The sequence below is a fragment of the Ailuropoda melanoleuca genome, chromosome 7 (genome assembly GCF_002007445.2).
Source record: "Ailuropoda melanoleuca isolate Jingjing chromosome 7, ASM200744v2, whole genome shotgun sequence".
In the NCBI taxonomy this organism is placed as follows: domain Eukaryota; kingdom Metazoa; phylum Chordata; class Mammalia; order Carnivora; family Ursidae; genus Ailuropoda; species Ailuropoda melanoleuca.
The window spans coordinates 86307053-86330475 of NC_048224.1; the positions used below are offsets into that span (position 1 = coordinate 86307053).

Genomic DNA, 23423 nt, shown 5'->3' on the forward strand with positions numbered 1-23423 from the left:
AAACAAAAGCCACCTTTATTGCTCTCATCACAGGAAATCCCAAAGGTTTAGGACCTCTGCCAGAAACAGGGACAAAGACCAAATATATATGTCTTATTATGAATCACAACATTGCAAAATGTAAATTTTTTTTCAAAACTTGAAGTGTTCCAGGAATCTATTGGACCAACTTTATGTTTTCTTGAAGAGCTTCCTCATGGAGGCCTTTGCCATCTTGCTGCCCTGTGGCACATGGAGCTTCTCTCCCCCTCAGTCTGGGATTCCCTTCACCACTTACCTAAATCCCAAATTTCCTTTCTGTCTTGGTGAAGCAGCTCTCTAATTGCTTATTGAGAAGTTAAATTTTTTTGGGGGGGGAAGGACTTGGCTTGTATAAAATATCCTTATTCTCCTTTTACATATGATTGATAATTTGGCTAAGTATGGACTTGTAGATTAGGAATAATATCTGTCGGGGCGCCTGGGTGGCACAGCGGTTAAGCGTCTGCCTTCGGCTCAGGGCGTGATCCCGGCATTATGGGATCGAGCCCCACATCAGGCTCTTCCGCTATGAGCCTGCTTCTTCCTCTCCCACTCCCCCTGCCTGTGTTCCCTCTCTCGCTGGCTGTCTCTATCTCTGTCGAATGAATAAATAAAAATCTTTATAAAAAAAAAAAAAAAAGGAATAATATCTGTCAAATTTAGACATTGTCCAAAACCCATTCTCTTCCAGCTTCCATGTTACTATTGAGAAGTTTGCTATTCTAATTGTCAGTTCTTTGTATGGTGACATGCTTTTTTTCCCCCCCTTTCTGGAAGTTTTTAGAATCTTCTTTGTTCCTGAGGTTCTGATAGTTCATAATGCTATTCTTTGGTATTGTGTCTTTAAACATTTCACTTGGTGAGTCATTTCAAACATGGTTTATATTTCTTGGAAATTTTCCAAGAGACACTTGGTGAGTCATTTCAAACATGGTTTATATTTCTTGGAAATTTTCTTGAAATGTGTGTATACACAAACACACATTTATGTGTTTTCCTTCCATCTCCACAGTTCTTTCTGGATTTCCTGTTAGTCGCATGTTGGGTCTCCGGGGCCTGCTTCTCGAGGGAGATCTTCAGTGTAATCTGGGCACCACGCAGCTATTCCTTGGCCACCAAGGAGGCCAGTTCATGTACAAGGCATTTGGAGGCAAGACTGCAGCTCATGTCAGTTCCTCTCTGCTTCTATTTCAGGACTTGAAGGTGAAGAGCCCACCTTGTTAGCATGTGACTGTGTGTTAAGGGCCTGCCAGGAACACGGGAAGAGTCGTGGAAAAGTACACACAGCAGCTTCTCGGGTTAGGGAGAATCAGAATACTTTCCTCATATTTGTACCGTGTTTTATAGATTGAAACACATTTTTTTATAATTTGTTTCATTTAACGTGGGTCCCAATCTTAGGAGTTTCCTTGGCTGTCCCCATGGAGTAGTGAGCCTGGGCCCTGGCAAACTGGAGACCTGAGTCCTCAGCATGAGTCCCCAAGTAGGTAACCTGCTTGCTACATTTAAAAGACCATTTTCGGTTTGTTTTTACTGATAGCCTTTTTGCCTTCAAGATATGTCTGTATTCCTATTTCTCGATGTGTTTGCCCTGTCACAGTAGGCTGTATACTGCTGTGTCAGGCGGGGAGGCCTGGAAGGAGGCAGTACTTATTCTCTAACAGCATGGTGCATTGTTAGGCACGAAGCCCAAATCTGTCACCCACCCCATATGGGAGTTATTACACAGTGACATTTCCCTGCAGTGTCTTGTAACATTAGACTTTTCCTTTTCTTTCATAGATTTCTTTATAACACTTCCCTTATGTATAAATAACATCTTTTAAAAATGTGAAGTAGCTATAAGCTCCCAGGTTATAGGAGGTTAGCATAAGAAGAAAGCTTCCATTTCCCTCTGCACCCCTCCCATTATTTTGTTCTCCGTTTATTTAATAGCCGCCTAGACTGAAATCTGAATATAGTACAAGCGCTCCCAGTACAAGGTTCTGGGAGCGCTCTAGAAGTCTGAAACCAATAGTGCTGTCGTTGAATTGCCACTAAATCCTGCCGGCCACGGCAGCTCACACTGCTTCCACACTTCCGTGCCTGGGCAAACCACAAGTTCCTTAATAGCCAACTTTTAATTAGCGCGCGCGTAATCTAACTGAAACTGTCAGAGAAAAATCTCACCTCGTATTGTTCTGACTCTACTGCAGTTCTGCCCAAACCATCCGTAGAAAAGGGATGATTTTCTTTAAACTGCATTCTGTTGTGGACTGGCAACTTTCGTAAACTACAATAAACATGAATTACTAGAAAAGTGAGCTAGGAAATCTAAAGGAAAAACACTCCCGTGTGTCACTCTATATACTCTTCACTTCTGACGCCCCACACGTGTTATGTTTTTCCAATCACCAAGCAATTCTGTGACACCAGCTGCGTGTCCCACAATTTAACTCCATTCTGACACTGTCTGGAGACAGCACCAGATTGCGCAGGTGAAGGAATCAGCCCTCCTGGACTGCCCCCTCCTCCCCACTTCAGACACCAATCACAAGTCCAGGTTACCTGTGCTTCTAGAAATTGGAGATTCCCACACCCTTTCCTCAGGTTGGATTAGTTTGCTAGAGCGGCTCACGGACCTCAGGAAAACATTTTACTTACTAGCTGACCGGTTTGCCATGAAAGGCTAGGCCTCAGGACCAGCCAGATGGAAGAGGTGCACAGGGCAAGGTATGGGGAGGGGGTACGGAGCTTCCGTACCCTCTCCAAGCTTGTCAGCCTCCCAGCAGGTAGATGTGTTCCCAACCTAGAAACTCGCCGAAACTGGAGACTTGACTAAATCATTAAGCTTTGGTAACTGAACTCAACTTCCAGCCCCTCGCCCCTCCCAGGGGGTATGGAACTGAAAGTTCCAACCCTTTAATCACGTGATTGGTTCCCCTGGTTCCCCTGGCAGCCTGCGCCTATACTGCGGGGACTTTCCAAAAGTCACTCCATTAACATAAATCAGTTGCGGTTGAAAGGAACTTGTTAGGAATACAAAAAAACACATTTCACTTTTATCTTCTGGAGCTATTTCAGGAGCTGGGAACAAAAGAAGCCCTTATAGCGCTTATCACTTAGGAAATTATAAAGTTTTAAAGTGCTAAGTGCTGGGAACCCAGGATAAAGACAAAAATATCTTTTTTTTTTAAGTTTTATTTATTTATGTAATCTCTACACCCAGGGGCGCCTGGGTGGCTCAGTCTTTAAGCGTCTGCCTTCGGCTCAGGTCCATGATCCCAGGGTCCTGGGATCAAGCCCTGCATCGGGCTCCCTGCTCAGTGGGAAGCCTGCTTCTCCCTCTCCCACTCCCCCTGCTTGTGTTCTCTCTGTGTCAAATAAAATCTTAAAAAAAAAAAAAAGTAATCTCTACACCCAACATGGGGCTCAAACAAGAGTCAAGAGATCAAGAGTCACAAGCTCTTCTGACCGAGCCAGCTAGGCGCACCCCCCTTTTTAAAAAATACCTATTTCTTATTATGAACCACAGTATCACAGGAAAAAAATATACATACTACAGTTCTAAACTCTTGTTTACTAGATTTTTAGATTATATTTGTGTACACAACAAACAATTATTCTGTTAAATCACCTTTAAAGGTTTCTAAGTCCTTTTAAGTTAACTAAACAATGAGACCAGTAGACCGGGTGGCTCTAACACCTTAGCAGCCTGTAGAAGCAACTCGAAGCCTACCACCTGTCAATGCCTCAAGGCTAGCAAATCAAAACCTAAGGCCACCCAATCACAAACAACCACCTAGGCTTTCCCAGAGCACGCAACCCTTGACACTACAGCCAATCAAATAATGTCCTTGCTTCATTTCCCCGAGTGCCTGTTGGTGGAATGCTGCCACCCGCTTCTGGTTTGGCAGGGCCCAACTCAAGTCATTTCTTGCTCAACTAGACTCTAAATTTTTTTTTAATATGCCTCAGTTTATCTTTTATTAACTCTCAGTTTCTGCCCCAGGCTGTGGACCACTGGTTGAGTAACTTTGCTCGAGCAGTACTGGCCTGAACTTGACCTGGTTTTGAATTCAGAACACTGCAATCCAAGGGTTTCACCCTTTCTTTTCAAAATCTTGCAACACTTTTTAGCCTGTCTTTCAAAAACCTCCACGGTGTGTCCCAAACGTACTTTTAAAACACCAAATTTTATCGAGGTATAATTTATGCACAAGCAACGGTATCTTCTCGGGTGTACAATTTGATGAATTGTGATAGATATGTGTACCCTTGAAACCACCACCACACTCATGACACAAAGCGTCTCTTACCTCAGAGAGATTCCTGTGTCTCTCTGTAGTCCATTTGGCCCCAGTTCTAGGGCCACTGCTTATGTCACTAGAGTTTTGTTTTGCATTTTCCTTTCATTCGTTGTAATGGTTCGGAAATTTGTCCACGCTGTGGACATATCAGTAATTTTTTCCTTTATATGGCAGTGTGGTGCCCCACTTGGATCCTACTGGTGTCTCTAGTTTGGGGTTACTGTCAATAAGGCTAATGTGAACATTTGTGTATTAGCCTGTGAGTGGACATGTTTCATTTCTCTTGGGTAAACACCTAGCATGGAGTGGCCGGGCTGTATGATAGAGAGGTCAGTGTTGAACTCCACACCTATTTTTCTCACTATTTCAATTTTCTACCATTCCTCCTAGCCACCCTGGAGCCAAAATGACCATTTTCTCTTTCTCAGATGTGTCCTAAGATCTCCTGCCTCCACACCTTTCTTCAGGTTAATCCTATGGCCTCCAATGGCCCTTTCCAGATCATTCCATCTACCTTAGCTGGGTTCAACCACTAACTCCACAAAGGTCTCTTTCTTCCTCTCGGTTAGAGGTAACTGCTCCCCCTTGGAAAGCCCGCAGACCTATACCATTCTTTTCATCTTAGAGCTTGTCTTCTCTACTAGATCTGAAGTGTCCTTGATGGCAGGGTCCAGTTTGGAGGCTCCCCACCCTCAGGGCCTATTCAGTTCTCCGCATAGGGTAGGCACTCAGTAATCATCTGTTAAATTAAGGAACGTAATTTTTAAGGCAGGGAAGGTGAGTGTATATGGTGGTTGAGAGAAGGGAATAGGTAAATTACTTGGAGAGAAGAAAGCTAATGGTGGTTACAGCAGCTCCTTTGCAGTAACCTTATTTGAAAACAGACTAAGAACTTGTCTACCTTATGTGATGTGAGGTGTTATTCAAAGGGTGGCAAGATATCTTGGTTCTCTGTACCCCAAAATTGCCCTCCTCCAGTTGACCTGTTTGCATATCTGAAATTCCATCATTAAATATCCACTCCTATCTAGGAATTGAGTATCAACAATTGGTAATATCACAAAAAAAAAGACAATCGGGCATTAAGTGCCTCCTGACGGAAGGACACAATACCACCTACAAAATGGTTTTGTGAAAAAGATCAAACCTGAATCTAGGTGGCAAGCAACTACCAAAGTACCACCACTCCAGGCACAGAGGATGTAGTAAACTCCATTATGGTGATGCCATCACCAAAATCCTGACTGGTGGTGGTGGTGGTGGTGGTGGTGGAGAGGGGGACAGAACAAATAATTTTTTTTTTAAACAAAGAAATTGAAAGAAAAAAGAAAGAGGCAAACTATAGATTAAGAGACTAAAAAGATCAGCTCATTGCAATTTATGGACCTTTTTTGGGTCCTGATTGAAATAAATTGTAAAAAAAAATGACACTGATGATATTATGGGATTTTTTTTTGAGTCTTAATCTTTTAGAAATATTACAGAGCAAGAGAGAAGTGGGTGGTGATATAGGTGAAACCAGATTGGTAATGAGTTGATAATTCTTAAGGTTGGATGATGGGTACGTGAAGATTCATTATATTATTGAAATTTCCATTAAAAAAAAAGACTGCATTTGGGTCAAATTTTGGGGGCTCAAAAAGGCCTTTTTTTTTTAAAGATTTTATTTATTTATTTGACAGAGATAGAGACAGCCAGCAAGAGAGGGAACACAAGCAGGGGGTGGGAGAGGAAGAAGCAGGCTCATAGCGGAAGAGCCTGATGTGGGGCTCGATCCCATAACGCCAGGATCACACCCTGAGCTGAAGGCAGACGCTTAACCGCTGTGCCACCCAGGCGCCCCTCAAAAAGGCCTTTTTAAAAATGTAAGCCTTGGGACACCTGGGTGGCTCAGTCAGTTGAGCGTCTGCCTTCGGCTCAGGTCATGATCTCGGGGTCCTGGGATTGAGTCCCTCATTGGGCTCCTTGCTCCGCAGGGAGTCTGCTTTTTCCTCTCCCTCTGCCCCTCCCCCTGCTTGTGCTTGCTCTCTCTCTCTCTCTCTCTGACAAATAAATGAATAAAATCTTTAAAAAAAAAGAATATGGATTTTTAAAAAATGTAAGCCTTCCCAGTAGGTTACCACATAAACAAATGATAATCATTAACATTTTAGCCTGTAATGGTTTCCAGTAGCTGACATGAAATGTTCACCTTCCTCAACCCAGCCTTTTAGCACCTCGGCCCCCACCTTCTCTAGCTTCTCCCTCACTAAACCCCAGCCAGCACCCCCCACACACACACACCCTCCACTTTCCTGCATCCATCCCCTTTTGTTTGTCTCCTGGAATGCTTCCTCTTCTATCCTCTACTTGGCCAACATCTCCCCCCAGCCATCTTGAAAGATCCAGATCAATGTTGCTTTCCCAGAGTGCCTCTCATCCTCCTCAGTCAGAACATATCACTGCACCCCTTGATGCACAGCCAAGAGCTTTGACGAAACTGCCGCTTCCAAACACTGTGCACATTGTGTTCAATTGTAGTGGGGAATTCTGGGTTCTTCCCCAATTCACATCAAGATAGACGCTTTTGGTGGATTAACTATTTTGGTTCATCTCTTCTACCAATTCTAATCCTAGTCAGGGCTGGACAACCTTCACTGAGAGGCCCCCTTAAGGCCTGTCCTTTAGCCAGAGGTAAGCAGGCCGTACTCAGGTGTGACGCTGGGCACAGCAGCAAATTCACATAGCTACAGGTACTGACAGGTCAGAGGTCTGAAGGGAGCAGGCTGCGGAGAGACTGGCAAAATGGAAAGCGCGTGCCTGGTTGAAACGTGTTTGAAACGTGTTTACCGCCTACCTCCAATGGACTGTGGTCCCCAGGGCATGAGGGCCCAATATTATCAGGTCTTCTGATTTGTCAAGAAAATCTAGGAATCTTCTCTTGCATAGGCTCCTTCCATGGCCCACATGTTTTTGTTTGTTGGGTTTTTTAAAAAAGATTTTATTTTTAAGTTATCTCTGTACCCAACATGGGGCTCGAACTTACAGCCCTGAGATTGAGTCGCATGTTCTACCAATTGAGCCAGCCAGGCACCCCCCAAGGTCCAACTGTTTTTATAAAATTTGCAAAAATAAGACATTGTATCTGTAATCAGTTAGGACTGCTGTCTCTTTCCACTTTGATTTCCTTTCTGTCACTCTCCTAAAATTGGGTGGCACTGGAGTGACTATAGACATTTTTGGAATCCAAGTACAGTAGAGGGACGCTGACTCGGCACTATATACGGTGTGTGTTTAGTGGGATGCTGGCATAGGAATAACTTCCAGAAATTCTTCTACCACCCACTGGACAATTCACCTGGAATCGTGATGTGTGACTTAAAGATGGAAAGTCAGAGGTGATATGCTATAACCTCTGAGTGACCAACATTAGAATATATAGGTGGTAGAAAAGAAACAAGGTATCAAATGAATAGAGCCAGAAGCTCGTCTAAGGAAAAGTCATCCACTCCTTAGATGAATAAAACTCTTTATAAAATTATGTTATAAAGCCATTTTGTGCCAATAGTGGGATGAGAGTCCAGCACTGACAGATCTTTTCCCTTTTTTCAAGAATAATCAGATGGCCCATATATTTTTGTAAATCATCTGCAGAATGAAGAGGTGGCCAATGAAAAATATATTTTGTTGCAATATATACATATATATTGCAAAAAACATACTGGGAAAAATATTGAAATTGATAGGCAATTAATAAAATATGTTATTTTTCTGAATATCTGTCAGCTTTTTAATATTTTTATTTTTTAAAAGATGTTATTTATTTATTTAGAGAGAGAACATTCATGAAAGTGGCGAGAGCGCACAGGGAGAGGGAGAGAGAGAATCTCAAGCAGACTCTGCTGAGACCAGAGTCCGAGGCAGGGCTTGATCCCACAGCCCCGAGATCACGACCTGAGCCAAAATCAAGAGTCAGACGCTTAACTGACTGAGCCACCCAGGCACCCCTGTCAGCTTTTAAAAATTAGAAAGTTTTAAATTTATTTTTTCATTCTTTTTTTTTTTTTTTAAAGATTTTATTTATTTATTCGACAGAGATAGAGACAGCCTGCGAGAGAGGGAACATAAGCAGGGGGAGTGGGAGAGGAAGAAGCAGGCTCCTAGCGGAGGAGCCTGATGTGGGGCTCGATCCCATAACGTCGGGATCATGCCCTGAGCCGAAGGCAGACGCTTAACCGCTGTGCCACCCAGGCGCCCCTATTTTTTCATTCTAAATCATGGTTTTTTAGACTTTTTTTTCTATGGCCCTCCGTAGCAGTCTGGTAAAGCCTATGAACCTCTTCTCAAAATAATGTTTTTAAATGTATAAAATAAAGTACATATGATTACAAAGGACACCACTGAAATATAGTTATCACAATATTAAAGAAACAAATTTATAATATAGTCATATTTGCTTCTTAATGCGTTGAATAAGATTCACTGGCAGGCCTAATAACTACCAAAATATTAAAGCGATGCTGAGTGTAAAGGCTATTCTGAGCTATCTGTACAACTGCATTGTTATATGTAACTTCTCTTAGTAACAAAGTCATGGGTATTGCTCTTATGGTGTGTTGCTTGCATTTATAATTGAAAAAAACACTAATTTTCAGGTAGAGGTTAATGAAAATAAAGATGTATTTTTTTTTCTACCCAAGTAGATTTTATCCAAAGTAGGTGGGAAGGGGTGTTCATGGACCCCAGAGTCATAGTTTTATATTTATTTCCTTAAATAGGGCCTCTGCAATTATATCAGCTTTAGGCCCTATAAAACCTGGATCTTTCTTCCAAATATACTCAGGCAATGACCACTTGTCACCATCATCACAGCCCACAGGGGTGGGCGGGGACAAGCCACTGCCATCTTCCACCTGTCACTCTCCACCAGCTGGTGGAGGGCTCCGCCCTGGGCCGGGTCTGCTCTGTGCTCAACCTGCTCGAGCCTTGACCACCTCAGGCCCTGCACGTCACTCCTCTGTCACCCCCTCCCACAGCTTCCCTTCTCCCCGGAAGAGGCCCCATGTGATGTGGTCCCCTCCCCTGTGATTTCGTCTCCAGCACCCCTCTCACTCACACATCCCACACATACTCCTGGCTTTCTGCCTGCTGCTCCCCTGGATTTCCACGTGCCTTACACTCATTTCTTAATGTCTCGGCTCTCCTGTCACAGAGGAAGGCCTTTCCTAACCAGCACCTAACCGAGGAATCCTGCTAGACTTAGTATCACCTCCTGACAGGTTATACATTTACCTGCTGCTGTTTAACTGCCTCCGTGTGCCCATTAGAATGGCAGTTCCATGAAAACAGGCACATGTATTTTTTTTCCAGTTTTAGTGTTCTAGACCACTCTCCGGTGGGCACTTCATAAATATTTGCTGAATAAACTACAAAACAAGAACTCAGATCAGAAAAGACGGGCTTAACATCTAACAAGAGTGTTGACATTGAGCAAAATTTTGTCTGGAAGGAAGGAATGCCAGGAAAAGACCTAAAATTCCCATTTCTGTAAAGCAGATGTTCTCCCCCAGTCTCTGACTTTTGAAACAGCAAAGGCCCCAAGGACCATTTGCTTACCCATGGGTGCTTGCCCCTGGGAGCGACACATTTCAAGAGCTTTGTGGGGAAAATAACCATCATTATGGTGATATGTAAAGGTGTTTACCTGTCTGCTTTTGGTGCAGTGCCAAATCTTCTGGACACATTCAGTGGACACACAGACTTTTCAGAGTGACTCGAGGTTTGGACCCCCCTGCAGATCATCCTAGGGAAAGATCAAAGACCACTGCTCAGAAGCACAGCTCCAGCCCTAGAGAGGACAGACTCATGTGTGCCTGAGTGCCCCACCCAGATCCCCACGACCCGCGCCCCCCCCCCAGCCTCTGTCGCGGTCCGGGGGGTCCAGGAGTCCCCCAGAACGCCGCCGCCCTGCCTGCTCCGGGACCCCCACCCGTGTCCCCTCTGCCCACCGCGGGGAGCACAGGGACCGGCTCCAGGAGCAGGGGCCCGGAGGGATCGGGCTTTGCCCGGGAGATGAGACGGTTCGGCTCCGGGCTCACCTCGCCCTGAAAGGCCGGGAGCGCGAGGCCGCCGGGGACGGGGACGCGGCAGGAATCCCGGGGGACGGCCGCTCGCTCCGCGCCGTGACTTTTAACCGGACGGCGACTGCCGCTCGGGAGGCGCCTGCATCTCTTCAGCCTCTTCCGATCTGCCTTTTCCTAGCAAAATGCACTCGAACTTGCCCAAATTAAGCAACAACGAACCGCGTCCACTCAGCGGCATGACCCATCTCCCCCTCAGTCCCGTTTTCCGGGGACGGCGGCGAGAAGCGGCATTTCCTGGTGACACAGTGCGGCCTCGCGGTTGCAGCGACTGGGGGAGCCGAGAGGCTCTCGCCTTAGCTCGGGAAAGTGAGAGCGGAGCCTAACAGACTGCTCTTTGGCCACACACCCCAAGGGCCTTGCCTTCCGGCCTCACGGCGCGACCACGGGAGGGAGATGTCGCCGGGAGGGGGCGCCTGCTGCGCGGCTGGGACTCCGCGTGGTGAAGTGTCAGCGTGCCCGCACTGGGAGCGGGCCAAGCAAAGAAACAGCGGGTCAGGAGAACCCATGAAGAGTGTGTCTTTGCTATGGTGAGCTTCCCTTCGGAACCAGGACTAAGCAGGCATCTCTATAGCCTCGTGGAGAAGAGCCCAGACTCGGCTCATTGCTTAGCAACATGAAGTGCTACTAAAAATGCAGAATAAAAGGCAGGTGGTACAAAAGTACACGGATACTGTTGAAATCTTGATGGCTAAGTGGGGGGGGGGGGAGTAGTTTTGCTTCTTGATATGTCTTTGCAGAAAGGTACCAAACGTCCACTTGGGAACGAATGGAAATGATGCTGTTGGTATATTAAGTTCAGTCTAATTTTGTTATTAATTAATGCTGTGGGCATTCTAAGATGGCCAAAATGGTTAGCCTGAGCTTTTATGAATTTATTCTTTCCGAAGATAGTTAAGTACTACTGTGCAAAATTCACGTGCATCACCATGGAGTTCGATTTACAGAAAGCTCTTCATATACAAATCTGCTATCACACGTTTGCATCTTTTTGTGACTATTTTGTCATCTCTATTCCTGCCTTTTCCTAACCCAAAGAAAGGCAAAGGCAGGTAAAATGATGACATGGTGGGGGTGCAGAGTGGGAAGGGTAAACAAACTGATAGTTAATATCTGAAATCTTGCCCCAGGGTCTTCTGGAACCAATAGAAATGAAAATATAAGAGCAGCTGTCAGTCAGTATTATTCTAGCTCTCAAAAATTTAACAAACTTTGCAAGCACTTTTCCAAGACTTGCCAGGGGAGCTAGACTGGGTGGTGAGATTGCTACGATTTTATCAAAATTTGTATAACCAATAACCATAACTCATTAGTTGCACCACTAACGTATAGATAAAGGAGAGAATGAAAAATATCTGCAACAGGTTAAAAAAAAGGTTATGTAGGTAAAGTGTTTCTTTTTGGAGATCACACTGCCCAGCCGCTGCATCCATAGTATATGTATAGAAAAGGGACTTCGCAAGTAATGAATCATGGAACTTTACATCAAAGACTAGGGATGTACTGTATGGTAAAAAAAAAAAAAAAAAAGAAAAGAAAAAAAAAGAAAGAAAAGGGACTTCACTAAATTGAACTCCTATATGGCCAACGTACTTAAAGAGCCTTGATGTTTGGGCAGTGTAATTCCTCGGAAAGCCACCCGAGGGCGCCCAAGTTTGCTTCCTACAAAACTCCCAAGTTGTAGTTCAGAAGCGTGAGACAGCCCGATTGTTTCGACATCGCCTTCCTGGAAAGTGGTGTGGGATGCAGGGCTGGTAACCCTAGACCCACTGGTGTGAACTGGAAGATGTCTGGGCTAATGCCCGCTGTTGGATTAGAAAGTCTTGGACCTAGTTTTCTGTTGTGGTTTGCTGCAGAGGAGGAGGAAGTTCCTTCTCCCCTCTCTCTCAACTTGTCCACTTCCAAGGGCTCTTACAATGCTGGTAATCAGCAGTGGTCCCTGGAACAGTGTAATTACAGCCTAATGACTAGGTAGGTGTGAATGGCAGGGGGCTGTATATCCACAAAGGAGTGAAATAAGCTCTGCATAATCAAAAGAACTTTGTCATATGCTCTAAAAGTTAAAAGTTCTGAATAAATACTGAGATTCTTTTATTTTCAAAAACCTCTCTGAATCTCTTTAGCCTTGTTTACTGTGACTCACTGTATTTAATATTTACTGCTGTTACAAATAATACCCAAACGTAGTGCTTTAAAACAACAATAAACACTTATTATTTTGCAGCTTCTATAGGTTAAGAATTGGGGGGGGGGGTGACTCTTGGGGCCTCTCTCACGAAGTTGTCAAAATGTTAGCTGGGTCTGCAATCCTCTGAGTCTGGCTGGGCTGGAGGGTCCACTTCCAAGAAGCTCATTCACATGGCTGTTGGTAGGAAGCCTCAATTCCTCACCCCATGGACTTCATCATAGGGCTGTTTGAGTGTCCCCATGATAGGCAGCTGGTTTTCCCCAGAGTGAGAGATCCAACAGACAGTAAGGTAGAAACCACAATATCTTTTATGGCCCAGCTTTGGAAGTCACACACCATCATTCTCTCAACATCCTAATGGTTACACAGGTCAGCCATATTGAATATGGGAGGGGACAGACTACCCAAGAGTGTGAATACCAGGAGGGAGGGATCATCCAAGACCCCCTTGGAGGGTGTCTATCACTTGCCTTGTTTTCAGGATGCACTTTTAAGGGGAACCTGGGTGGCTCAGTTGGTTAAGCATCTGCCTTCAGCTCAGTCATGATCTCAGGGTCCTGGCATCGAGCCCGTGTCGGGCTCCCTGCTCCTCCTCTCTTGCTCTGTGCCCCCCCAACACCCACTCGTGCTCTCTCTCTCTCAAATAAATAAAATCTTTTTTAAAAAGTGCACATTTAAATATCTTTTCAAATGTACATTTTTCCTTGTTTAATGTTACTGAAAATGTATATTCGAACGACTTTTTTTAAAGATTTTATTTATTTATTTCACAGAGAGAGACAGCCAGTGAGAGAGGGAACACAAGCAGGGGGAGTGGGAGAGGAAGAAGCAGGCTCCCAGCGGAGGAGCCTGATGTGGGGCTCGATCCCAGGACTCTGGGATCATGCCCTGAGCCGAAGGCAGACGCTTAACGACTGAGCCACCCAGGCGCCCCTCGAACCACTTTTTAAATGTATACCAGAAAGTTTATTTTCCTATGAGTACAAAGGCTCCCCTCTTCCACAGGTCAGAAAACAATTTCTGAAGAGGTGTGTGTTGGGGATGTGTGTGTCCCATCTTAAATAATATATAATATATGCTGTCTCACAACTACAAAAACTGATGGGTTAGGGAGAAGTTGTCTGCTTTCTGGTTGGGAACGTTCTCATTTTTTCTGCATTCAGACTTTCTAGCAAATGACAAGTTATACTAATAAAATTCAATTCAAGTCATTCAGGGAGTTACTGGATCACTTTGCTTCATAATTAACAATCCCAAGACTTTTTTTGTTTGACCTGACACTAGCTATTCCTGAATGGTACCTGGAACGATTCTTATATTCTCTTCTCCAAAAATAAGGGCTCTGAAGCAGAGAGGTTTCAAATAACCTCAGAATTGGAGAATGGCTGAGAACTTATAGCTTCAATTCACAGTGAGCCTGGATGCCATTAAAAAGTCAAGAGGAGGGGCGCCTGGGTGGCACAGCGGTTAAGCGTCTGCCTTCAGCTCAGGGCGTGATCCCGGCGTTATGGGATCGAGCCCCACATCAGGCTCCTCTGCTATGAGCCTGCTTCTTCCTCTCCCACTCCCCCTGCTTGTGTTCCCTCTCTCGCTGGCTGTCTGTATCTCTGTCAAATAAATAAATAAAAAATCTTTAAAAAAAAAAAAAAAAAAAAAAAAAAAAAAAAAAAAAAAAAGTCAAGAGGAGAATGACCCTCACTCAGCAGAGAGCGTCCATTTCTGCCAACAGCAGAGGCTGTGCGCAGGCATCAAATAGCTCTGTCACCGACCCTCACACGATGTGGACGCTGCAACAGTCCCAACAGAGCGTCGCTTGGCTTTAGAAACACACCTGTGTGCAATGCCCCTTGCAACAACCTTTAGTGGGAAACGGCCTGAAAGGGTAATCCAAGAGCTTTTATGTGTGTCAGGAAAATCCAGCTTAACAAACATCCAGGGAATCTGGTGGTTTCTTCTGAGGACAAAGAATAGGGCTGAATAAAAGCTAAAAACAAAGGACTGTCTCAATACTAGGTCCCTAGACTTTCTATACAGGAGTGTCTGGCTGGCTCAGTCAGTAGAGCACGTGACTCGTCTCGGGGTTGTGAATTCAAGCCCCATGTTGGGAGTAGAGTTTACTTAAAAAAAAAAAAAAAGAAAGACTAGTAACAAAGATCCTTCTGTGGGGGTTGGGGGGAAGCCTTTGTACCCACTTTACTGGATTATCCAGGACAGTTTATCATGGTGGTTAGAAGCATATGGCTTTTGCAGTTAGACCTAAGTTTAAATTCTCCTGTCACTTTTCACTGGCTGCGTGACCTAGGGCACTTTGTTTAGTAGAGGGTTCAATTCATTCCTCTGGAATACGGAGATAATTGTATTTACCTTCCTGGGTAGTTGAGAGTTGACCAACTGATTGGTCAATTGATCTCTCTAAAACATAACATGACATTACACAGGATTTTTCTCTTTAAAAAACGGAATAAACTCTGGGGGAAAATTAGAGCAGTGAGAATATGTGATGTCCCAAATTTAGGTCCTTCACATGCTGGCATTTCAGGATCCCCAGAAACATGGCCAGGTTTCCACCTGCTCACCACAAAGCAAAGTCTGTTAGTTGACAAGTCCTGCCCACGCATAGAGCTCCTAATTAAACATCCAATTCCCTCATGTAAAAAATGTGAAAAAAGAGGCAAGAATCATCAAGAAAGCCTTCAGCACAAAAGAGAGAGAATTCACAACAAACAGAGACCAGAAATAATTCAGGGGACAGAAAAGAACAACAAAAAACAATACCCTCTAATTAGTATCCTCAGAGAAGAGAAATTCACACAGGTAGAGCATCTATGAAGGATGCCATGAAATAAAAAATCAAAGAGCAGAGCTTTTGGAGATGGAATAATTTTAATTCAAAATCTTAACTGGGGGTGGCTGGCTAGCTCAGTTGGTAGAGCACGTGACTCTTGATCTCAGGATCGTGAATTCAAGCCCCGTGTTGGGCCTAGAGCTTATTAAAACAAAATTTTTTTAATCTTCTTAATTGAAGGGCTGGAAAATAAAAACGGGGCCATTTTTTGGAACAAATTTTATTATAAGGCAAAATGAAAAATTGAAAGAAAAGATTAGACACTTAAAGAATCAGCTAGGAACCAACCTCTTGATCGATAGTAGCTCAAAAGGTTTGAAAGAAATATAACAAAGAATTTTCCTGAGACGAAGGGACAGACGTCTTTAGACTGAACGCCATATTGAGTGCTAAGCCCAGGAAATGTGAAAAGCCCCACTCTTGGACACGTCAGGTATTTCACTATTACATATCAGATATGACGATGTGTCCTAGCACGGGTCACACTTAGTAAAACGTCAGAACGCTGAAGAAAAATGAAAAGCTCCAATGAAGAAAAATATTAATACCAGTCCCAGGAAGTATACATTATGTAACAGGAATCCTTTGAAGCACTATTCTATTAAGTCATGGAATCATTAACCACAGCCCTGTGAGGAGGTGTTATCATCATTCCTACTTCACAGACAAGGAAACGGAAGTCCCAGAGCCAGCAAATAGCAATAGACCCAGGCTGGAAACTCGGGCAGTCTGTGGGTAGAGCCCGCACCCTTACCCATGACCCACACTGTCTCGAAACACTTCGCCCACAAGGGAGGAGGTGCGGCCCTCTCCCGCAATACTGGATGCTGAAACAAAATGGCTCACTGCCTCAGTGTTTCTGAAGAAAATGATTTCAACCTGGAATTCTATCCCCAGCCAAATTATCAATGAAATATGAGGCAGAAAAAAAGATTATCTTCAGGCATTTTAGAGGGGAAACACTTACTTCCTATATATCCTTTCTTTTTTTTTTTTTTTTTAAAGATTTTATTTATTTATTTGACAGAGATAGAGACAGCCAGTGAGAGAGGGAACACAAGCAGGGGGAGTGGGAGAGGAAGAAGCAGGCTCATAGCAGAGGAGCCTGATGTGGGGCTCGATCCCATAACGCCGGAATCACACCCTGAGCCGAAGGCAGACGCTTAACCGCTGTGCCACCCAGGCGCCCCTATATATCCTTTCTTAGGAAGTTATTTGGGGGCGCCTGGGTGGCTCAGTCCGCTAAGCATCTGCCTTTGGCTCAGGGCATGATCTCAGGTTCCTGGGATCACGCCCCACATTGGGCTCCCTGCTCAGCGGGAAGTCTGCTTCTCCCTCTCCCTCTGCCCCTCCCCCCTGCTTGTGCTCTCACTCTCTCAAATAAATAAAATCTGAGGATATAATCCTCAAAAATAAAAAGAGTAGTAAGAGAACTCCCAGAATGACAGACACGCAATCCAGTTTAAAGCAAGAAGACTGAAGTTTCCAGAGGGGAAACAGGAACTCTACAGAATTGCTAGCATTATTGAGAACTTCAGAAAACTTGAGTGTATGTATGGACAGCTATGGACAGCCGGCAAATATAGGTATGCCTAGATAAATGTATAAATAAGCGTATGGATACATAAAGACACAGAGAGGAAGAAAAAGGTATATTTAAGCAGGAGGGACACCTGGCTGGCTTAGTCAGTGAAGTGTGTGACTCTTGATCTGGGGGTTGTGATTTTGAGCACCATACTGGGTGTAGATTAAAGATTTTTTAAAAATCTTAAAAAAAAAATGCTCCAGGAAAACAAAAAGTACTATAAGAGAGTCATGGTCTAGATGAAAAGAGACTGGAAAGGAGGAGGTGGACATGGCATAGGCACTGTTTTTGCTTTTCCTCCAAAGTCCTCTGTGCTGGTTGACCTGTTAGCCACAGACATGGCGCTTTGATGTCAATACTCATATCTATATGCAGGTATAAGCTTTCAAAGGAGTTCAGCGTTCATAGTTGTGTGGGTTGAAACAGGGAGAGGCTGATTTCCTCATGCAGAAATTGATTCTACAGCAAGATCCTAAAGCAAAACAGAAACGGCAACCAAGAACACGAAGACTTGGAGCACATTTAAACTCCGAGAAGAATACTTACAAAGTAGAAATCTGACCTTGAGGGGGCAGAAATAAACCCGTTATCAGAAAAAAAAATCTTTAAAGGCAGAGGAAGTTCACTGCATGTGTATTTGAAACAAAGGTGGGCACACAGGAGGTAGAGGGGCTGACGATCCCCCGTGTTTCTGGAAGCCTGGCTCCTCATGGGTTTTCATGGATCTGCCCACTGTATACGCACCAGCTCCCGAAGTACGAGTGGAACCAGGTGGACGTCAGGCCTGGACACACCGTGACTGCTACCGCCCGATGTTCATGAAGACGCCGGCCCCTCCCTCAAGGCCAGGGCCCCTAACCAGGTGTGGCCACACGGAGCACGGGGATCACTGGGCAAGGATGCTCAGGACAGCACTGTGTATAAAGTACAGCAGAAGAAAACAAAACCCAAGGGAACACCCTGAAGGTAGGTCAGTAGTGGAACATTCCAGTAAAATGATGGTACATCCATAAGTCCTCTGAAGCTGTTAAAAGGAGGAGCCTGGGCAGTATCAGCTTATTCACTTAACAAATATTTATCGAACGTCCCTTGTGTGCCAAGCGCTGTGCTAGTTAGAGTCAAACACGAATTCCAAATTCCAACTTGGCAGGAGGAGCGGCAGACGCGTGGCCTTCACACGCAGCATGCTGTCTCCGCCCCCAGCGCCCCGCCTCCCCACCGCCGCGGACCAGCCAGGCCAGCAGCCTGGCTTCGCGAGCAGTCCCCACCGCACACTCGTTCCCCAGGCTCTAGGAGCTCCAACGGTGCGTAATCTTCACGTTCCCCACGAATGGTTGCTCCAGCACCTTTCTTGAAAGAGGAAACGCAAAATATCAGCAAAGGGACTCTCACAAGTCCCCTTAGAGCCTGTTTGCTGGCAGACTGACACCACTGGACACGGGGCTCCTGGAGCACGGAGACTGGAGAAAGGCAACAAAAGGGACACAATCGTCACCGAGTCTGCTGGTTTCGTAAACTCAAGACTTGGACTGAGTCGGTCTCAGAACGCGGTGTTCTGCAGAGCCGGAGCTTAGTCCCTGGCTGATAAGCCTCAATACATCCTAACGTCGTGGAATGAGTGCTCAAGAAAGGGGCCTCTAAGCCACATCGTCGCACCACTGCACGCTTACCCCTTGTATTCGGGTCCACGGGGCAGTTTCATTCAATTTTTTGCCTGGCCAGGCTGTTTCTGTCACTTGCAACTCCGAGGGCCCACAGTAATAAAATAACATTTGCATATTATTTTACGGATTGTTAAGTAGTGTTTACCTTTACAATAAACAATGCAAGGCAGGCACTTTGGTCTTACCCTCTATCAGGAAGAAGAAATGAAACTGCAAAGAAATAGAGGCTGTCCCCAAACAGCTGACGTGTGAGCCCATGTCACTGTCACAGAACTTTTGCTCCTTCCAGTCAAACTCCCTTCCTCTGCACAGGAAGCGTTCAGTGAGTGATCCCGAACGAACGGTCTGAGAACGGGTGTGGTTCACGTTGTTTACACGTGATACAAGGAAGTACTGTGACTAGGAGTTATGTTTTCAGCAATCATTAATTTGAATACTTCTATTGTCCGATTTCTTTTGGTCCTTCTAACTTCTTTCACATTCTAGACGACGGGGCCTGAAGAAATTTTGCAAGACCTCAGCCTTCTCTTCAGGCGAGTGGTCAAAAGCCTTAAGGTAATGGCTAACTTCTCAGCTCGGCACATCCCTCCCTCCCTCCTCTCCTTTCTCCTTCCCCACTCTAAGGAATGAGCTGTTTCTTCACCCATTATCAAGTCTCTCTGCAGCCAAGGGAGGGGACAGTGCCAGGAGAACTAGCTGACATTCCCGCAGGTCTGACTGACAGAACTTCTAAATTTCCTTTGTCAGTTCCTTGGAAAATACGCTTAAAAAGACAACCCCCAGGCTGACCCCACTGCTTGCTTTCAACTGTATAAAGCTATTTTTCACCGACCGGGCTCTGAGGTCAGTCCCAGTGCGCTCAGCCAGCATGCCAGAAGTGCTACTCAGCCCAGTTTAAATGAACTTGGCGAGGGAGCCTCCATGAGCCTCCATGAGAAGTGCTACTCAGCCCAGTTTAAATGAACTTGGCGAGGGAGCCTCCATGAGCTGTGGCATCACCACCCTCTGCGAGCCCAAAGTAGATCTCGTGTGGGTGTAGTCTCCACTTTGATAATGACAGAGTGGTGCACTCATTTTATCTGAGGATGGAAGGTGCTGAATAGTTGTTTTCAAAATAAGGTTTGTTCATCATTTAAAGAAATCTGGAACAAGTTCTCCTATCAAGCTGGCTCAAGGTCTGAGAAACCAACTGTTGCACCAAAACAAAAATGTGCCCAGACTCCTCGTTACACAACGGGGTGACGGTCTCACTGGCTCAGAGAGGACTACATCTCGTGTCATGAACGCTAATTAAGGCACAAACCCAGTCAGAAGCGTCACACACCCTTCTACTTTACAGCACTCTGTACCCCAGAGCATGTAGGTAGGACTTAAAGATGTGACTGGGAGGGGCTGCTTTCTGGGGAGGGACCATGAAGAGGCACTGCCTCCATCCATTCTTAGCGCTCTTACCTCCTCAGATGCAGGAACCAGACCTCTCAGGGCAAGGAAATCAGGAGTAGATACCGTAAGAGAAGAAACCAAGGGGCCTAAAATCCCAACTGACACACACTGGGGTAACAAGTGCTTGCTTCCTCCCCTCATTGTTTACGCCAGGACACTCACCCCAAGGATTGAACCTCATCAGGAAAACTGACAGGAAGTGGGGGGGATCTAGGGCTGGTGGGCGGGCGGTGGACAGCACTGCTTGCCAGCTCCGGTGACCCTGGGGGTGAGAGACCTGGTCGTGGGTCTGATCCCACAGCTCTGAAACAGTTCAAGGGCTCTAGGACCAGCCAATAGTTACCTTTTTTTTCCCCCAAACTGGAGTTACTATTTGGTCTATTTGATAAAAACAACTGCCATTATTCAGTATCGGTTTTTCTCTGTCTCAGCTTTTCATCCCTGTTAACAGCTTTGGCCCTTTCCCGTGAAATGGCTAGCAATGAAAGGCGAGAAAGTCAGGCTGCTTTTTTCAGTCAGCGACAGCAGCTCTGGAAACACAGTCAACAAGAAGCATTTATTGAACATGTACTATGTGGCAGGCATGGAGCCGCTTTACAAACGCTTCTCACTTAACCCTCCAGGCCCTGTTGGGAACGTGTGTCCTCATCTTCAGGCTTCAGGGAACACAGGGAGGCCTCACCAGGTGTCCGGTCACACTGTCGGCATGGACTCATTCTCGGGTTCTCTGGGTAGGCTGTGGGGTGCTATGCGGGATGGGTAGATACCACTGTGTATCAGGGAAAGCCTGAAACCTTCCTACACGCTCTTCATGGCTAAGAAAACACCATCACTCGTCTTAATTGCTTTTGTGGCTGAAAATTTTGATGAGTGCAATTGTTTCCAGACCTGGTTGATCATCAGAAATACCTTGGAGCTTTTGAGGCGCCTGAGGGGTTCAGTCGGTTAAGTACCTGACTCTTGATTTTGGCTCAGGTCATGATCTTGGGTCATGGGATCAAGCCCCACGCCAGGCTGCTCGCTCAGCAGGGAGTCTGCTGGAGATGCCTTCTCCCTCTGCCCCTCCCCCATGTGTTCTCTAATAAATACAGCTTTAAAGGGGGGGGCACCTGAGTGGGTCAGTTGGTTAATCGTCTGCCCTTGGCTCAGGTCATGATCTCAGGGTCCTGAGATCGAGCCCTGCTTCAGGCTCCCTGCTCCCTGGCTGTGGATCAGCGAGCCTACTTCTCCCTCTCCCTCTGCCTGCTGCCTCCCCTGCTTATGCGATCAAATAAATAACATCTTAAAAAAAATAACTTGGAGCTTTATAAAAATACAGAGCTAGGGCTCCCTCCCAAGGGCTATGCTTCAGTTTTCCCAGGTAGTGCCTAGCAATCTGCTTTTTACCGTGTCTGCCTGCCCCCCTCTGCCCCCATCCCCTTGACTCTGATGACTAGGTGGGTTTGAGAATCCTGAGAATCCCAGGGCTGGAGAGAGGGTGTGGCGCTGGCAATGAGTGCACACTGGCCCCAGCTCAGCCACTATCAGGCCGTGCGGTGAACGTTTCCCTTTCTGGGCCTTTGTTTCTGTGTAGAATGGGAACAGAAATCGCTGTTGAATTCCTGGAGATGCTAAAAGTGCTTTTTCAGTGCTCACTAGCAACATGGAAGCATAAGCACCACGTCAACTTTCTCAGAACTGGAGACTGAAGCTCTCTGAACTGTTGCTGATGGTTTGTGTAAAATGGAAGCTCGTGCTGCTCCCACTGCGGTGCAGGTTCTCTCCCATCACGCACCCAATAGAGGGGTCCTTCATACAGCTGGGTCTGTGCGGATGGACGCCGGCCTTTCTCCTATAGGCGCAGTATTCCATCTTTCCATGGGAATCCTAGGAATGTTAGAACTGGAAGGGCCTTTTCCTCCTAATTTTCACCATTACCTTGAAATCCTTTGGTGGGGCTTTTCCCAGTGCTCTATTTCTTTAGTTGTGGAACTCGAGGCACAGAATCTTACAGAAATAACAATGAAACGATGGCCTCAGGATCTTATATTCCCAGATGTGCATTCATGAGTAACTGACCCAGTTGGAGGGTACTGTGGCTGCTTCCTGGACATCAGCGCTTCCACTGGAACCCACCTGTCCCTGCAACTATGGCCGCCATTCATGCTTCTCCACACTGATCAGATTAGGAGTGGACGCCTGATCAAAAGGCAATCATCAGATTTTCTAGGAAATCTGGAGACAGGACCCAGAATTAGAGTCAGTCAGTTGTGAGAAGCTGAGGTGGAAAGTCATGTCAAATTGACGCCAGAGCTGGCACTGTGTTAAGACAGAGCAAAACGCATGCTGAAGTTCTAGGGGGAACATGACCTTGTGAAGCCAGGGAAGCCAATCTGCAGAGAAGAGGGTGGAGTAGAGCCACAGAGGCAGGCCAACAGCAGAGACCATGTGGCTTCTGAGAGAGGAAGGGAAGAAGCGCCAGTCCCTGGGAGCGCTGTCCTTTCTGCCTTTGAGCAGACTTAAGTGGCTTTCTCCTTCCTACCACTGGAAGAGCCTTTAGTAGGAGGGAGCCGGGTAAGAACTGGGTGACAGACAAGTATTTCCAGGTGTGGGCAAGAGCGTGTGTAGAAGAAGGTGGGCCTGCAGCAGGGGGCAGGTGATGCTGGGAAGCCAAGCAGTGAATGGTCTTTCCCCAGAACACACACGCCTGTCTAGTGCCTGCTGGCCTGTCCACAGCGGATGCTTCTGCGTACAACTCAGTGTATGAGCTGTAGCTGGGGCTGTGCCAGGTGCAGAAGCTCCAAGTGAGAATTATTTTTTTTTTTAAAGATATTTATTTATTTGACAGAGAGAGCAAGCCAGCAAGAGAGGGAACACAAGCAGGGGGAGTGGGAGAGGAAGAAGTAGGCTCCCAGCGGAAGAGCCTGATGTGGGGCTCAATCCCAGAACGCTGGGATCACGCCCTGAGCCGAAGGCAGACCCTTAACGACTGACCCAGTCAGCCCCCCAAGTCAGAATTAAAGCACACCTCTCTCCAGTCTTGGGATATGGGCAAGACGGACAGGCAAGCCTACCCAGGCCCCTGGCTTAGAATTACAGAATCTTAAAACCAGAATGGACATCAGGGTTCATCCTTGCCAACCTCTCACCTAGTGCAGATACTCTCTTTTCTGCTGACCAGCTCTCTGCAGCCATCACCCCTACACCGCAACAAATTTCTCCACCCTAGATTACTGGTGACAACAACTGCTTACAAAGATGTGGCAAAAACAAGTATTAGATGTGCTGGA

General features: G+C 45.9%; 1 protein-coding gene across 2 annotated transcripts in view; it reads right to left on the reverse strand.

Annotated features, from left to right (window-relative positions):
- SLC25A30 (solute carrier family 25 member 30) overlaps nt 1-11053 on the reverse strand; it is a 97108-nt gene extending 86055 nt beyond the window's left edge. The window contains exons 1-2 of one of the 2 annotated variants that reach the window (XM_034665198.1): nt 10592-11053; nt 9994-10092 (exon numbers count right to left, since the gene is read on the reverse strand). The gene's annotated coding sequence lies outside the window, so the exon portion shown is untranslated. Of the gene's footprint in view, nt 1-9993; nt 10093-10387 lie in introns of both variants that reach the window. The other variant, XM_019794923.2, reaches the window with a different exon arrangement.
- Nucleotides 11054-23423: the final 12370 nt, after the last annotated feature.